The sequence below is a fragment of the Lepidothrix coronata genome, unplaced genomic scaffold (genome assembly GCF_001604755.1).
Source record: "Lepidothrix coronata isolate B3197 unplaced genomic scaffold, Lepidothrix_coronata-1.0 Scaffold12, whole genome shotgun sequence".
In the NCBI taxonomy this organism is placed as follows: domain Eukaryota; kingdom Metazoa; phylum Chordata; class Aves; order Passeriformes; family Pipridae; genus Lepidothrix; species Lepidothrix coronata.
In genome coordinates, this window is record NW_016690192.1 from 9,883,009 (window position 1) to 9,898,286 (window position 15,278).

The following is a 15,278-nucleotide window of genomic DNA, read 5'->3' on the forward strand; positions in this document are numbered from 1 at the left end:
TTTGTCAGCCCATACTCTCCTCTACTGCCAGGGCTTGTGAAGATGCACCTAAAGCAGAGGGTATGGGAAACATCCAACAGCATCCTTTATATGGCAAGGTGGCAGTGGCATGGACATCGAGAACAGTAATAGCAAGATGGTGCTTCCTTCAAAACCTGTGTCAATGGGCCAAATGGGACAGGTCTGACCATGTCCCTTTACAGCGCTGCAATACACTAAAGTATATGTACTAAACTATAGTTTATACTAAAGACAGACCCTGAGCTACTTCAGATAACTGAAAGGTCCCCCAGGAACCAGACAGAGGTGTCAAGGGAACTTAGAACTTCCAAATGCACCGAGAGCCCCAGAGCGTACAGAGATTTCAGCTAGGAGTCACTTGCTAGTGCATGTGTTGCTACCAGCCTGGTGTGATGCTCCAGAACATGGCCTGACTTGATTTGTTGTGCTAAAGTAAGAAGGCTACTAATCTGCTTGTTGGAGGAATTTTGTCACATGAATTTTATGGACTGTGGTAAGTAAGTGTTGATATTTTTCTGAATTAAAACTGAATTTAAATATAACCCTTGTCTCTTGCCAGTTGGGGTCATGTGGCACTGTTAGACTGGCTTGTGGAGACTGCCTGCAGTTCTATTTATTTAGTAAAATATTTTGGCAAAGCTCTGGCATCCTGTTTCCTTGCTGTGAGCAGAGAGAAGAAAGTAGTTAAAGCAGTACAGAACTTCAGCACAGCCACAAGGTTACCCTTAGGAGCAAGTAGTCGAGTACAGCTAGTAGCTAGATGAGACTTTTACAAGTTCAGAACAAGTTGCAAACAAAACCACAGGGCAAAGTAATACCCTCAGCAAAGAGTAACTTTGGGAAGCTGAAATAGAGGAGCAAATACAGGCAGGATCAGTGCTGGGGAGATCTGCAACCTCATTTACGCCTGTCTGTCCCTCTCCCCAGGCATGTGATGCTCTGTAGTGCAGGGGTGGAAAGTGAGAGGGACAAGCTCACTGTGGTTGGATATAAGACAGCTGGAAGTAGCAGAGCTGCACCCCTTACCTGTGTTTTGAAGGTGATGCTACCCATAGGGGAGTTTATTTGCCCACTTGACTGCAGCATCTCTATGCTGGATGTGCTGAGTAGAACACTGGCCAGCCTCAAAGGGACAAAATCTATTATTTTCTTTAAATATAAGAAATCTATTGCTACATCCTTTCTGCAAGGTCTCAGTGGGCAAGCTGTGCAATATTGGGAACGCTGACCCATCTCACTGTTGCCACCAGCTCATCAGAACCCATACATGGACCCTGAGCAGGGTAAGACATAGTAAATTAATACCATTACAGTTGTGCTCCTAGCTGGTTAACAATGCTCCTTGAAAACACAGCCTAATGTTTGGGGGGTTTTACCCCTGTTGCTACAATGAGATGAAAAGCTTCTACAAAGCCAAGGACCTGGACATTTTTTTCAAATCGGAGAGCTTATCAGGGGCATGAATTAGTAGAATAGAAGAAAAAGGCTGGTAGAAATGGCTTTGCAAGGCCTGGCACTTTCCCAGTGGAAGAGCAACCAAGTGGTCCTGCTAGTTCAGCTCTGGATTGGCAAAGCAGGTTGTGCTAGTTCCTCCTGCCTGAGCAGCCCTTCCCAGGGGCTTGGCATGGTTGCCCTGATAAACTGCTGGAGGAACTGCTTTGCCTTTGCCAGCAAATATTTCTGCTGAGGTTGTGACAGCAGAGAGGTACTGCTTCCAAACTGCTGATTGTGCCCAGTATCAGAAACCAGCTGCACAAGGTGCTCATCCCAGCCAGCATCCAGGCACTTTGGGCATCAGTGGTCCAGCTCTGCCACAGTACTTGTGCTGTTCACAGCTCCTCCGGAGCTGTGGGACGCTTTTCCTAGTACTGTAATCCACACTCTCCTGGGAGCACCCAAGTACTTGTGGGTGTTTTCTTCAGGGAAGTGAAGCTGGGACCTGGTGAATGACCAACTTGTGCATCAAAAGGAGCTTGAGCTTGCACCCGCTGCAAGTGGAAATTTGCCATAAATTTCACAAAGATAAATGACCTGAAAGGAAAGTCGGTGCTTATCAAGCCTCTGAGGGGGGCAAATATAAGCTTTCAGGTCTAGAAAAAGGTGAGGTGATGAAGCAAAGGGCTACTGCATCCTGTGGGGTGTGACAATATCCAGGGCAGAGAGGGGTGCTGGGGTGCTGCTGGCCCTGATGCTGCAAGGGCTCAGGGGTTATGTTGCTTTTTCAAGAACAGGGCTGCAGTAGGAAGGCAAATCCTTTGTAAGAGAGTAAAGGTTTTTATAGTCATTGAAGAGGGGGCTGTGGCCTACAGAGCGAGGTTCCAGTGAAAAGGTGTTTTGTTGGAACTTGGATTTCTCCCGGGCTTGTGTTGATGCCAGCAGGGCCGGTGCTCTCCCTTGGCAGGAACGGGAAATGGAGGAAGCAGATGTGTTGCCATGGCAATGCAGGGAGCAGCCACCACCGGCACAAGCCTCCTTTTCTGCTGCATTCCCGCCCGCGCTCAGAGCCGCATCAGGGACCGTCTGCCACGAAGGCCATGGCCACCCTCTGACCCCACTGACCCCGGACAAGGGCGGGGCACAGGGTGACTGCAGCACCCTCACCAGCCCACTAGCACCAGGTTTGCCACTCGGACACTTGGGGCTTTCATTAAAAATAAAAAAAGCCTTTGTTTACTTAAACGTCTTTTTTTTTCCAGCTTCGCTGCTCCAATTCCCAGTAGGTAGGCTTCAGGAGTCCTCATTCATAAGGGGGCAGGAGGTAAATCACACTCTCTGGAGGAAGTTACACCTAAATACGAAAAATGTGGCTGCCCAAAATTTACAGATTCCAGACCTGATTATCTCTGTGTCCCAGGTCTTGCAAAATATTTATTGGGGTTTTTTTAACCAGGGGAAAAAAAAAAAAAAGGAAAAGATGCCTTTAGTGGGCCAGTAGGTGACTGAAGTGGTGAGTTTCCCAAAAATGATCTTCCCCTCAGGCTCCTGGGACCCCAAGACTGCAGCACAGGGCACCGAGGGTCCCCATGTGTCATCTCTTCCAGAGAGGGCAACAAGCCCTAAAAAAGCAGGAAGGAGAACATGTGGCAGAGGCAGGTGAGGCCAGTTGAGGTGCTCCCAGTGTCACTGGTAGCTTTTCTCTCCATGCTGCAGGTGTGCTCAGTCCTGCCAGAAACCACAGAATCACAGAATATTCTAAATTGGAAGGGACCCACAAGGATCATCGAGTCCAACTCTTAAGTGAATGGACCCATAAAAGGGATTGAACCCATGACTAACCAGTTCTGTCTGTCTTAGTCTTTGGCCCAGGATATTTTAAACAGGGATTAGAGGAAGAGGAATAATTCCTGATTGAACTAATCAGTAGGCTCCAGGGATAGGATGTTTAGTGGTACAATTAGGTATCTCTTCCTTAGACCCCTCAAGTAGCATAGGCTGCTTACTCCTTCTTCAGCTCCTTTCTGCATCCTTTGGCTGGAGGTGGAAGGTGAACAGTTACAACCATGTGATGCTCAATCCCCAGCAGCTAAAAGGAGGTGAGAAGATCCCTACCTGAATTACTTATGGTCAGATACCACCATCCCTGGATGTTCGAGGCTGCTTGATCCCAGCAATTGAGTGTAACCCTCTATACAGCACAGGCCAGCTGAAAAATTGTTGTCAGGATTTTGGTATGTGCTGAGACACTGTCCAAACAAAAGTGAGCAATGTCTCCCCAAGTCAATCATTAATAATATGTGTGTGGATGTTTTCCCTTGACAGCAGCACAGTCGAGCCTTAGCCTTATCTAAATCTCATTTAACCAGCTTTCCAAGAAAGTTTTAAGAAGTGGCTGGAAAACACATTGAAATGCATCCATTTGAGCTGTAGTTTCATCCAGTGCTTGTTTAGAAGAAGTTATGCCTGAGAGATCTGCCTAATGTATGAGCATGTTTTCCTTACACATTGCCTGCCTTGACATTTTTCTATTGGAGATCACTCAGCTGTTGGGGATCTGTGATAATGATGATTTAGAAACAAGGCCAACTAGGAATTCAGAGTACAAACAAATGGCCCAAAGCTGCCTCCACCCCAAATGTACTTCCATTTTTCACACCCTTTTTCTCTCCAGCATAGAAGGCCCATAACACTCTGTAAGTACATGTTTACAGTCACTTCAGGCCTCCAAGGGCATCGTACATGAGAACATCTCTCATTATATAAGAAATGTTACAAGTTTAGGAGCCTTTAAAGTGAATTCCATTAATGTCATGCTTCTACTAGGCCTGCAGCTCTCTCAGTGGGTTTTGATCCCATCTTTACATGTACCTTGGATGCTTTGGTTGCCTTCCAAGATAGCAAGACTTATTCTCTGTTTTTTAGTTACATGATGTCCCCAAGTACTTTGTTTTCAGGTCTTTAATGTATTATTTGCCGTGGATGTACAGATAATGCAATAGATGCCAGATTTATTACGTCTTCTGGAGATTCTGTGAATTTTTTCCCTATTGCAATCTTCATGAAGAAGTTTGTTTATTCTACAAAACTTCAAAGCATTCAGATTTAAACATTTTGCTTTCCCTTTTATGGCTGTGATTAAGAGAAGTGAGACCTCAGGGTGTGGGCCTCTTCCAGTGTCACTGACAGGCAACAGATATTACAGAGGCCAGCGGAAACCGGGAACACCCCAAACATCTTACAAGGGTGAAGGGCAGGGGCTGAGGCAAGGAGCACACTGAGCAGTGCTGCTGTTGGAGACAGCAGGAGCTGAGAGGCCTCAGCCCTCACACAGCACTGGCTTGTGCGGCAGGGGACGGGTAATGGTTCCTCTCCGGATTATGACCCTTTCTGCGGAGAAAAAGTAGAATTCACTAGAGATTCTTCTGGGGGCAGGGTTGGAGAAGCTTCTCTCTTTCCCTTGCTAATTAACTCACTAAGCACACACTGAGCATGATGCCAGCCATTGCCCCAGGAGAGGGGCTGTCTGGTCCCAAGTGTGGGACACTCAAGCCAGGAGGGCTTCCCAGGACAGCTCCTGCCAGGGCTCAAGCTATGCATGGAAGTCAGAGCTGGTACCCAGCCTCTCACTTGCTGCCCTGCAAACATCCACCCTGTGACTCGCTGCCATCTCCATCTCATCTTTGGCATGGGTGGAGCATTTAAACGAGTTTGTCAAGCTGACAAGAGATGATGTAAAATACTGGGAGATCCTCAAGTGAAATTCACTAATAAAATATCTTGTTAGTGCTTTGCATCTCAGCAAACTTCCCTGAAAATCTTTCTGACGGCTCTGTGTGAGTAATGCAGGGGTGTATGCAGCCAGCAGTGTTTGTAGGGGGGTTTTCCACTTTCCAGGTGACACAGATGCAGATTTGGCCCAGCCGACAGTTGCATATACACCAGATAGTAATTATTCTGACATGCCAAGTCTCTCCAGGGGTTTGCAGCTGAGTGAAGTTCTTGATCAGTGCAGTAAGTAAAGCCAGTAGGTGACACAGCACTGCAGAAGCCCTTGGCAGTGTAGATGCACTCTTTGTCAGCAATGCACCAGTTTGGTTTGCTTGGTTTTGGACTTGCTTCCCCTCCCCTCCTCTTCTGCTATTGAAATCCTGTCTGTGTCCAGCTCTTCACTGCCCCATGGAGCTATGGGGTTGTGGCTGGGTCCCATGGGGTATGAGAGCAGCAGCTGGTGGGGTCAGGGAAAGCAGAATAGGACATTGAATGGCTCCAAGGCAGCTCTTATCCTTGATATCATTCCTCTTTAATTTTTCTCTTTTTCCCCTCCATTTGCTTTGAAAGATTCTTTTGTTCCTTTGCCTCTTTCCCAAAGCTTTTCCCTCTCCTTGTTTCCCTATCACTGAGGGAAAAAAAGTTCCAAAACCAACAACAACAAATTAAATAAATAACCCAGACTTACAGGAAAAGGTCGTCTATTTTTGAACTTCCTCTGCCTAACTTTATTTCTGACTCCTTCATTTCCCAGTGTCTTCTGCCACCCACCTCTGGGCTTGGGCACATTCACAAGCAAGGCTAGAGGGGTGCAGAGTGGGAGCCTGCTGGGACCCTCCCAGGGCATGGTAACCTTGCTACCTCCAGTAAATGTACTTCCCCCAGGGAGTGGGGAAAGGGAGGTTTTTGCTGTTGTTAAAAAGCAAAGGAAGTACCTCAGCTAGCCAGGAAATTCTCTTAGGAGCAGGGTACAAAATCAGTAGCTCAAATTCTCACCAAATCAGAGTACCCAAAAAACTATGCCATAAAAGCAGCTTGATATCACATCACCTTAATGGGAATGCAGTATTCATGGGCTGATAACATAAAACTGAGCAACAGGTAAAATGAGGAAATACTGTATTTCTCTCTTTTTAAGTGCTTGCCTACGTAGTTCTTATTCCTGCTTTTGACTTCTATTTTCTGCAAAACCAGTTTTTTAGGCAGGACTATCATGGCTATTTGGTGAATGCCTCACTTCAATTTGCCTTCTGCAGCCCTTTCACATTTGGATCCTCTGTTAATAAACAGTCTCTACTGTTTACCTCCCTGGGGGACTATGAGAGAGCCTGCAGTCAAAGGGGATTGAAAGCATCATCTTTCCTCCGCCACTGAGCTGGAAAGAGAAGCCTCCTGCAAAGCCTGTGGGACAGAGTGTTTGTAGGAATCTCACCTCAGGTGAGGCCAGAAATAGGACAGCGATGAAATGATGCCTAGAGGGACCATGGACACAGGTGGCTGCAAGAGGAGGGGTTGGCCAGAGGGACGGCTTCTCCTCCAAAAGCTGCTGGAAACATATGCAATTCTCTTCCTTCATGCACAGAGAGGGAGAAATGTCTCTCAGTTGCCACAAGAGAGTTATGTAGAAGGAAGAAGGTGGAGAAGGTGGATCTAAAAAACAATCTACAAATCAGGACTAAAGGGTTGTACCTTCCTCCTCTGTTACTAGGCAGAAGAACATCAGAATTGAAAGCCAGATTATTTTCTGTGAAACAAATTGCAAACAACTGCAGGGCTTCAAGTGCCTGATCTATTTATAATAAAACCAGTGGGAGGTTTAATTTGCTTATTTTCCTAACACTTAATAAAATATCTGGCAAACAGAAGTGATAAAACCACTTATGTTAAAAATTTTGTATTTTCACTTCTTCAACAAGCATTTGACTGTAGGCTCTGCTTACCCTGGGAGACCATCAAGGGAGACTGAAAATTTGGAGACTTGAAAAATAAACACACAAGCTAAAACTCTGTGAACAAATATTTCATTACTTACTTCTTGTCATTAAAAGCCATACCCTCAGTTCTTCCAATATAATTTCACATCACTTTAACAAAGATTCAAAGACATAAAGAAAAGCAGAGGTCTTTAATCCTCTTCCACTGCAGTCAGCAGAGCTGGTGCCAGTGGAGCCATTCACTGTGGGAGTTTCTATGAGGAAGCCCTGAAACAAGCTGAAACTCTGCTTGGTGAAGGTGACATATTTGATGAACATCTACATTCACAGAAGCCTACCAACCATTTCACAGTGCCTTTGAACAAGGCTGGGAAGAGGAGGATGCAGGGAAGGTGTGGGCAGTACATTCCTCTTGACATTTATTCTCTAAGTCCTTCTATAATAATTTGAAAATGCGGTTGAGCGTATTGGAGAGGTCCAGGCAGGCTGGTGGCCTGGCAGTGCAGGACAGGGGTTTGGTTTACAGCCAGCAGGTGAACAGTGGGATGGCTGTCACCACCTGCTTGACTTTGGCAGCCCTGGGTTCCCCTCTGGGCAACACAAAGGCAACACCAAGGGAGCTGTGCCCACCCGAGCACTTGCCGCAGTACACAGCTCAGGGAAAACGGCACGTGGGAGAAAAATACATACAGTTATTTGTTTGCCTATATTTTAAATGTATGCAGGACCTTGAGCCTTAGAAGCAAGAAAGAGAATGAGAAGGATTTAAAGATCTATGTTTCTACCATGCATGTGATTTGTGCACACATTTTCCTTCCTGTATATTTTACAATAAGACTTATAAAGAATGAGGGACTTTGCACTAAAGGTGCTAAGGGCCATGGCGTTGCTTATTTGAGCAGGCTGTAGGACCAGCTGTGTTGGTGCAGATTAAATCAGAAAGCCAAAGGCAGGTGTAGGGCATTCACCTAGGATCTGTGCTGTGCTCAAATGGCTTCCTTGAAGCTGAGTACCCAGCTCTCTGCCCTGAATGGCATATGCAGTCCATGCAAACAGGACCCTTTGGGCCTGATGAATGTTTTTGTGGAGGATGTAGCTGTCATCTCAGGATAATCTCTGGGTCTCCATCCTACTCTGGAGGGATGTGTCCTATATTTCTGCTGCTGGGCACTCTCTTCCCCCATCTGTGGATCCCACCTCCCACTCACAGGTTCCTTCCCATAGCCTTGCATTAATCCCTGCAGCTCCAGAGTCCCTGCCACTGGCTACCTTCAGTATAAGGGCTCTGACCTTTGTTTGACTTTCTGTAGGAAGCTAGAGCAGAATATGGAGGATATAGTTACAAGTTTGTGGTGATGCTGATGGGGAAAGTTAATGTCTCCTGGGCACTGAATGCTCTGTGGTATGTGCTGCAGTGCTGGTAGCCACTAACTAATGAAGGTGCACGTAACTGAGAATGAGCAATCTCAAGGATGGGCAGGGTATCCTACTGAGGAGATGAAGGGAGACCTTGTGTGTGAGGAGTTTTGGTTATTTTTTCTGTTGTTCATGTGCCGTGCTCCCTTAGGATTGTCTTTTCTGCTGATCTGCTTTCAACCATTGGTTCCCACAGTATTCAACATTTTTCTAATGCAAATGAGCCCCTTCTCAATGTCTTCTTTGAACTGTACAATACTTGGGAAGTTCAGAGAAACACTGATGCCCTGAGGGCAGGGAATTTTCAAAACCCCTATGTAAGTAGCTGATGATCAAATCGTTGTCTATATCCTGGTTTCTCTCATTCACCTGACATTTACCCACACTCTATCAGTGTGTAAGTGGCTGAAAGAGGCATCTGGTCTGTGTCAGCTTTTATCTGCCTTTTTTCTACCTACTGTGCCTCATTACGTATGCTCACTAATTCAATTCAAATTTGAAAGGAAATACATGAGAAATTAACTGGCAAGACATCAGCAACTGCAGGAACTCCATGGGAGAAGAAAAAAAATCCATAAACTAATGGACTTAGTGGCAATGCAAAACCTAGACATGGCTGCAAATTACTTCAGCATGTGTGAGTCTGAAAACAGAGAGAGGATCCAAGAAACTGGAAAGGAGTTGTGAGAAAAATATCTGTCAAGTGGCATTTTTCTTGCTCCTCTCAAGGCTATAGCTGGACTCAGCACAGTAAGGCATCTTGCAGACTAGACACCACCAGGACAACACAGCAGGCACAGTACTCAGTAATGCTATGGTAAAGCACATCAGACTCGCCCACAGTGGAATGGAAGCTGCCACCAGGACCCAGGGAATGGTGCCAGCAATGTCCCCAACCCCTGGGAGCACCCAAGGCTGCATCCTGGGTGCCTGCATTCCCCACCTGCCTGTGCTGAAGAGAAGGTTGCCATGGCTGTCCTTTGCTTGGCACCTGTGGGATGGTTGAGTCTGAGTAATTACACACTTTGAGCAGCCTTACTACAGATATAGAGACAGCTCCAAAAAAGCACTCTGCCTAATTACAGATTTGAGTGGTTGATGTCAGGATTAAAACCATAGCTGCTTCCCCTGGAAGACCTGTGATGCCACCCAGTTAGCAAGAGTCCACCCCAGCCCTGGAGCACTAGGGTGTTGGGGTCATAGCACATGTTGTGTCGCAGCTGAGGGTTCCCTCTATCTATCTACCTTTCTTCCTATCTTTCTCTCTCTCTCTTTCTTTCTTTCTAATTTTCCTTTTGTTTTATTTTTGAGACAAGAGACATAAATATTCCCTACCACTCAGGAGCCATATCTTTTTCTTATAAGACCAAACCTTATATAACTAAACCTTAATGTTTAGGGCAGTTTCCTAAGAGACTTGTGCTTACACAGACCTCCTGTCTCTTGCTGGTAGCTGGTGCTACCAGTTGGGACTCCCAGACTGCCCTCAAGCCAGGGGATGGACTGGGGACATGCCACAAAAGGATGCCAGGCACAGCCCAGGTGACAACAGCCAACACACAGAAAGCCCATTTAAGGTTACGAGTTATGCGCTGCAGGTCTGCCATCAATGGGGAGAGCACTGCAGCCAGGAGAAAGACTTCCTTCTTTCACTGAGGTCTGTGTTTGGCCAAAACGGGTACTCACAGGCTATCAGGATGTAGTTCCACTGCCCAGAAGCACTGTACAAAGTGCTGGCAGCATGAGGTAAAGAGACTCCTTAAATAACTTGGCTGAAAAGTAGCCCTAAATCAGCAATTCTTACAGTAGCCATGAGATGTAAGGTCACTGTGAATTGTTCTTTTCATCTTGCTGATTATAATAGCAACAGCAACGTTTTTCTTGGTGTGTTGTGTTTGGTTTTGTTTCTTAGGAAAAAAAAAGATGGACCAGTGTTCTGCAGGCACTGTGGAGATAAGCAGGTGTCCTTGGCCACAAAATGAAATCTCGTTTTCTTTCTAGTCCCTCTTCCTGGGGTGCTTGCCCAGCTCAGCTGGTGAGGCTCAGCATGATGAGCTCCAGTCCTGTGTGTTAGGAGGAAAGGCAGTGAGGGCTGAGCAACTCTTCCTGACTGACATACTGGATCAGGAGTCCTGACATGGAAGCTATTGTGGCATGAGGATTACAGTTCCTGGAAACCAGCTGACCTCCAGAGCTGGGATGTAGAGCCACCAGCCGCAGAGCCCACAGGGCATTCCTGTGGTGTCAGCATGGTCCAGGACAGCCCTGCCATTCCCTCCTCTCCCTGCAGGTTCGTGACAAGTGCCTTGGGGCAATGGCAAACACAGAGGCAGCTGGAGCTCAGTCACAGGCTCTTTAATTGACCCAAGTGTCCAGAGCAATCCCAGAATTTAACAGCTTCTCTGTCTCACACTGGGAACTGGAATACAGGAAGCTGCAGAGGTTTTTAGACCTATATTGCCACCTTCACCCTTCCATTCACCCCTGCTACTGGATTTGCTCATGGCACAGCGAAGGGGTTGCTAGCAGTGCCAGCACTGTGCAGTTATCTACATCTATAAAAATCGGTCATATGCCTTGAATGTGATTAAAGAATGGAGGTCAGAACTATTTTACAGTGATTTGGGATTATCCAGAAAGAGAGAGACTTGGATTCCAGGCATCAATAAGGGGATACAGATAAGGCAGCAGAGGCAGAAGAGCTGTCCAGAAGTCTTTAAAGAATAGAAGACAGAATTTGTAACAGACTCCTTGGAATGTAACTTGAAGAACAAGTAAGTAGAAAAAAAGAAAACAAATAATTTCTGGTTTCCAGTTCTTTAAAAATTATAATGGTTCAGGTGTGTGATAAGCAGCTACTTTCTCTGAAAAGCAGGCAAAATATTAAATCAAAGGAAAAGGAGAATGTATGTATATATGTATGCACTTTGAAAGCTTCCTGCTGAATTATAAATACCTTCAAGTCATAAAATACAGAGCCTGTCAGTGGTTTCTATAGAAGTTTGAACATGCAATTTCACTTGTTCACAGTGCAGCCTGTGTGTGCTATCACATTAAAACCAGAGAGAAGTAAGAAATACACAGAAACATTCTGTAGGTAAAAAAGAATAACAACCCACAAACCTGACTGACAGACTGAGTAATTATTAATGGGAATCTCAGCATGGATAGGCATGGGGAGCAGACTTCTCTAGGAACTGGCTTTTATCACATAGCAGTTAATACATGAAGTGCCAGAGGTAAGGTTCTTCCTTGGAAATGTGGAGAGGGTAAAAATGAGAAGGTTCTTCTGTAGCAGCCAGCAGCTGCCCCGGTGCAGTGTAGATGCTGCAGGGGGACACTGCTGTCATGCTGACAGAGGCAGTGGCTTGCAAGGCTTTGCTGTGGGCACCACCAAAAGGAGAACTGCTGGGAATATTTGAAGCTGTCCTGTGGTGGAGGGCATGACCCTGGAGAACAGCATGTTAAGAACTGACAAAGCATTGAAAAGCTATGTGTTTGGGAGTAGGCAGCCCTTCCAGTGCTTCCTCCATTCCATGTGCCTGGGATTCTTTCTGTAGCTGGAGGAAGGATGTGCCAGGATGAGCTGTCACAGCTGTGGAGTTGGGGAGGTCTATGGAGTGAAAAATGTGGGCCTTGCAAGCAACTGGGTAACCACAGGCAGGAGAGCAAGGGGGCCTGAGGTGTCATGACACTTGCAGAGTAGAGCTAGGCTGGCAACGGGCAGGGCTTTGGGCAGCAGAAGGCTCTGCCTATCCTGGGCAGTCAGTCCTTGCTGGAGCCAGCGAGCCAGGACCAGCAGGGGACAAGCCTGGATGTGGCCCCACCTGCAGCAGCAACAGCTGCTGTTACTTTAGGGATCCAGGAAGGGTGCTGACGTTGCAGAAGCCTTCCTCCCACGGTGGAGGATGCAGGATGGGGAGTGGTCTCACTGGTTTACAAAGCCTCCACTTATGGCCCAGCTGTGGGCTGACATCCTGGCCCAGTCCCATTCCCATTCCCAAGAAGATGACTGACAATGGGGGCTGGGGCTGCCCCTGGCACCTCCTGGCCTGCCCTGCTCCCTGGCTGAGGTGATGGGATTGATCCTGCTTGCTGGGTTCCACTCTGTTGTCCCAAAGAGCCCACATGGCTCCCACCTCCCAGACAGCCCAGGGTCCCAGTGACCTGGAGGGCCATGGAAAATAAAATCTCATGAACTGCAGGCAGCAAAGAAAACTTTCTAGCAAGAATTATATGACTGAACCTCAGCTCATGACTGTTGTCTGTAACTCAGGGAGGGAAACTGTGACAGGAGGTGGAGACAGGGTGCACAGCGCAGGAGGAAGGTACTGCATCTGCAGGCACAGCATGAGGAACATAGAGGTCTGCCCAGGAAGGAAGAAGAGCTATGGGCAGCTCAGTGAATCTGGAGGAGGAAGCAGTTCTGACGGAAATAGTGACTTGGATTCCCAGACCACTGAATTGCAGGAAGGCTTGGAGTCTAATTGAGTAGCCAGGAAAAAACCCAAACCAAAACAACAAAAAAACCTGAGCAGAAACTCAAATTAGAGCCTGAGGAGAAACTGGAGGTCCTTCAATCCAGGAGAAAAGCTTTCTGAATGGAGAAAAAGGGTGGCACTGAGAAAACAACTTGGAGCTCAAGCTGCACAACAGTAGAGGCTTTCCAAAGCACTGGAAAGGAATTTAGTTGAACCAGGAGGAAGTTCCTCAGTTGGACAATATACAGGAGCAGACCTAGGAGGCAAACCTCAACATGTGGCCAAGGCAGGTGGAGACAGTTACACTGCCCTGAAATCATAGAATGATTTGGGTTGGAGGGCCCCTTAAGATCAACTTAACTCTATGGACACTCCTCTTCCATTACCAAGGCTGTGCAGCCTCAGCAACTGGGAACTGGGTTTTTCAGTAATTATACATCATTATTACATATAATCATATCATATTATTGATTTTCTTTGCTGCTAAAAAGGAAGTAGTTTGAAAAGAAGCCATTAATACAAGGAGATATATGGATTTCTAGCAGCAATGTGTGGAAATATGAATAGAATTCTACAAAGGAAAAAACCTTCCTCCTCGGTAGAGTGTTCATGATGCCCAGAAAGGCCTTAAGACAAGGTGTCTCAATGACTAGAAAGCACACGCTGGAGCGCACGGACAGAACTCTACAGTTTATTGATTCAAACCCTCATGTGGATGCACCTGCATTGACTAGAGTGACTAGAGAGATTTCCATGCGTCTAGCTTGCCTTTATGGATATAAAGAGCAAGTTAAACCTGAATAATACTATCTGGATTCAATACACATTAGAGTCAGCTGGTTTAAAGCAGTGCCCTGAGGCCAGATCTCTTGCCTCTCCTGCTAGCAGGATGTACAGCTCAGAGCAAAGTCCTTCGATGCAGCCGTGCTGCCACCAGCCCCTCTGGGGGTTAGCCTGCAAGCTTCCTTCTTTCTACCACCCACACTTCTGGCAGAGAGGTAATTCCTGTCACCCAGTCCTGTGCCCAGGGCAAACTATGCTTGCAAACTGTAGCTGGCCCAGCACCCGTGTGGGATGGACACGTTCCTGCTCCATCCTTGCTCAGCATGTTCTCTTTCACACCTGCCTATGCACAGCTGACAAGCTGATGGGAATTTGGGCTGGGGTGAGTGTTCATTTCCCCAGGCTGGGCGCCAGAGCAGCAAACAATAGTGCTGGGGAGGGGTGAAGAGGGCTCTTACTTATGTGTGTTCAGAGAAGGCTGCTTGTGCTGTTCCCTTTCAGAAAACACTTGGAGATAAGGAAGCTGGAGCTTTGTGTGACCCCAAGGAAACGTCCAGAAGTGCTGAGGGATCCATCAGCTGTCATCAACAGACAGACATAGCTGAGGTGGGTGACCATCACAGGCAGAGTAATGCAACTTGCAGAGACCTGGCCAGCAGCACAGTGCTGGTAATAAAACACCTTAGTGAAAAATTACTGGTAGGTAGCACTTCACCATTAAATGCTTTCGCTAAATGGGGGTGAGTGCTGTCTCTCAGATCCCTAACACAGCACCAGAGGGGGTAATGCTGCTCTGCTCAGTCACAGTAAAGCTGCCTTTGACAGCATGGAGTAGCACCCAGTTTTAACTCGTCACTGTGGAAGTATGGAGAGATCCTTTCCTTTGATGGATCTCTGAACTAGCATATCTTGCTCTCCACTCCCACCTCTCAAGCTGCAGGTCTCCGGTATATCCTTGAATGCCTCTCTGATCTCCAGCTGCTGTTTCTGCAAGGACCAGTCTCCTGAGGCTCTACACTATGTCTGGCAGCTCACGGCAGAAAGAATCTCATGTGTTTGTGGGTTCAGATGCCCAGCACAAGCAATATTCATTAGCCCTGGCAGGTAAGGGCACAGCATAGTGTCACTTCTTTGTTTCTGCTGGTTATCCAGCCCCATCAGGTAAGTGAGGCCAAGGATCTGAATAGGGTAGGTCTAATGGAGAATCTCCCTTGACAGAAGGACTCCTGTGAGCTAAAAAGTCCTTGCAATTTCCTTCATCCCTAATTTTATGATAAATTAATTAGCTGTATTCAGCTTTGGGGTTTTTTTTGTTTTTTGTTTATTTTTTCCTCATGCCTTTTCTTTTACCTTCTCTCCCTGTTAGTCTCTTTAAATATTCAGGTGTGTAATGCCTTTCTGACCACAAACGTCATTCAGAAGGGAAACAGAAGTTAAA